Here is a 2,559-nt window from a genome sequence, read left to right on the forward strand (position 1 = left end):
GTTGGATCGAAAAATTTTCAAAGTCCGAAAGAGTCGCGCATCACTCGTTGGATCGAAAAATTTTCAAAGTCCGAAAGAGTCGCGCATCACTCGTTGGATCGAAAAATTTTCAAAGTCCGAAAGAGTCGCGCATCACTCGTTGGATCGAAAAATTTTCAAAGTCCGATAGAGTCGCGCATCACTCGTTGGATCGAAAAATTTTCAAAGTCCCAACGATTCTCGCATGGAACTAAGTTCCAACGTACTGCCAAATTTTTCAGGTCGCGTTGCTGTTTTGCCCCATAAGGAACACGTGTTATGACCGGCCGGCTCCGACGTCCGAGCGGCACCGTTGATACTTCATGCACCGAGCGGTCTCGACCGGTCGGTCGGCACCTAGTCCTCGGGTTTCGGAACTTTCGACTTGTTTCGGCCCGTATCTCGACATTCCTTTGCGGGTTTGTTGTCGGGGCTATGGTTTCGTCCTCACCGTGTCACGAACACGCAGACAAAAATTTTTTTCGAATTTTAAAAATTTTTCGTCTGAGCGGAGATTCGCACCACAGGCGTTCGTTTCGTTCCGGTAAGAACCACTCTCACGAGTTCAAAGTTTTTCCGAGCGCTCACGTTTCGCAGGGGCGAGTTCTTCGCTCCGTCTAGAAAATATGATTCAATTTGAATCGTCGACACTACATAACCGCGGGTCGGTGTCTAAGACCGAATGGCCCTTTATGCGGTGACCAGAAAGTCTTCTCTCGCAAGTCGAGGGAAGCAGTCGAACAGAGGCATCAACTCGCCACATTCCGTGCGTATCACAGTCTGTTCGCAGACGGTACACATTGATTTCCAATCGTACTCCCGACGCTTGCAATCTAGCCGAAGGATACGAGAAGGATAATTCGAACGATTTGCACCGGGGAGTCGACAAAAATTGTCTTCACCCGAGGAAACACAAAGTCGAACAGAGCGCTCTGAGCGCTAGTACGCGTACACAAGTTGTGCGGTACCAGATATACATATTATATTAAAACGTGTGGCCGACCGGGCAAAGACTCGGCGGCATGGGGCAACACACGAAAAGAGCTACCAATAACACAAAGCTCCCTGGTTGATCCTGCCAGTAGTCATATGCTTGTCTCAAAGATTAAGCCATGCATGTCTCAGTGCAAGCCATATTAAGGTGAAACCGCGAATGGCTCATTAAATCAGTTATGGTTTCTTAGATCGTACCCACATTTACTTGGATAACTGTGGTAATTCTAGAGCTAATACATGCAAACAGAGTTCCGACCAGAGATGGGAGGAATGCTTTTATTAGATCAAAACCAATCGGTGGCGGGTTCGTCCTGTCCGCCGTTTACTTTGGTGACTCTGAATAACTTTGGGCTGATCGCACGGTCTTGGTACCGGCGACGCATCTTTCAAATGTCTGCCTTATCAACTGTCGATGGTAGGTTCTGCGCCTACCATGGTTGTAACGGGTAACGGGGAATCAGGGTTCGATTCCGGAGAGGGAGCCTGAGAAACGGCTACCACATCCAAGGAAGGCAGCAGGCGCGCAAATTACCCACTCCCGGCACGGGGAGGTAGTGACGAAAAATAACGATACGGGACTCATCCGAGGCCCCGTAATCGGAATGAGTACACTTTAAATCCTTTAACGAGGATCAATTGGAGGGCAAGTCTGGTGCCAGCAGCCGCGGTAATTCCAGCTCCAATAGCGTATATTAAAGTTGTTGCGGTTAAAAAGCTCGTAGTTGAATCTGTGTCCCACGCTGTCGGTTCACCGCTCGCGGTGTTTAACTGGCATGATTGTGGGACGTCCTACCGGTGGGCTTAGCCTTTCGGGGCGGCCCAACTAATATCCCATCGCGGTGCTCTTCATTGAGTGTCGAGGTGGGCCGGTACGTTTACTTTGAACAAATTAGAGTGCTTAAAGCAGGCTATTTTCGCCTGAATACTGTGTGCATGGAATAATGGAATAGGACCTCGGTTCTATTTTGTTGGTTTTCGGAACCCCGAGGTAATGATTAATAGGAACAGATGGGGGCATTCGTATTGCGACGTTAGAGGTGAAATTCTTGGATCGTCGCAAGACGGACAGAAGCGAAAGCATTTGCCAAAAATGTTTTCTTTAATCAAGAACGAAAGTTAGAGGTTCGAAGGCGATCAGATACCGCCCTAGTTCTAACCATAAACGATGCCAGCTAGCGATCCGCCGAAGTTCCTCCGATGACTCGGCGGGCAGCTTCCGGGAAACCAAAGCTTTTGGGTTCCGGGGGAAGTATGGTTGCAAAGCTGAAACTTAAAGGAATTGACGGAAGGGCACCACCAGGAGTGGAGCCTGCGGCTTAATTTGACTCAACACGGGAAACCTCACCAGGCCCGGACACCGGAAGGATTGACAGATTGAGAGCTCTTTCTTGATTCGGTGGGTGGTGGTGCATGGCCGTTCTTAGTTGGTGGAGCGATTTGTCTGGTTAATTCCGATAACGAACGAGACTCTAGCCTGCTAAATAGGCGTACTTTCCGGTATCTCGAAGGCCCCCGGCTTCGGTCGGGAGGTTTTTACTACCGGCG

At 49.4% G+C, this 2,559-nt stretch overlaps 1 non-coding gene across 1 annotated transcript in view; it reads left to right on the forward strand.

The window, feature by feature from the left end:
- Positions 1-1,080: 1,080 nt before the first annotated feature.
- Positions 1,081-2,559, forward strand: part of LOC125500857 — a 1,914-nt gene continuing 435 nt past the window's right edge. The window contains exon 1 of the ribosomal RNA XR_007278319.1: positions 1,081-2,559. This exon is cut by the window's right edge and continues 435 nt beyond it. This is a non-coding gene — a ribosomal RNA (small subunit ribosomal RNA).

The sequence above is a fragment of the Athalia rosae genome, chromosome 4, assembly GCF_917208135.1.
Source record: "Athalia rosae chromosome 4, iyAthRosa1.1, whole genome shotgun sequence".
Classification (NCBI taxonomy): Eukaryota; Metazoa; Arthropoda; class Insecta; order Hymenoptera; family Athaliidae; genus Athalia; species Athalia rosae.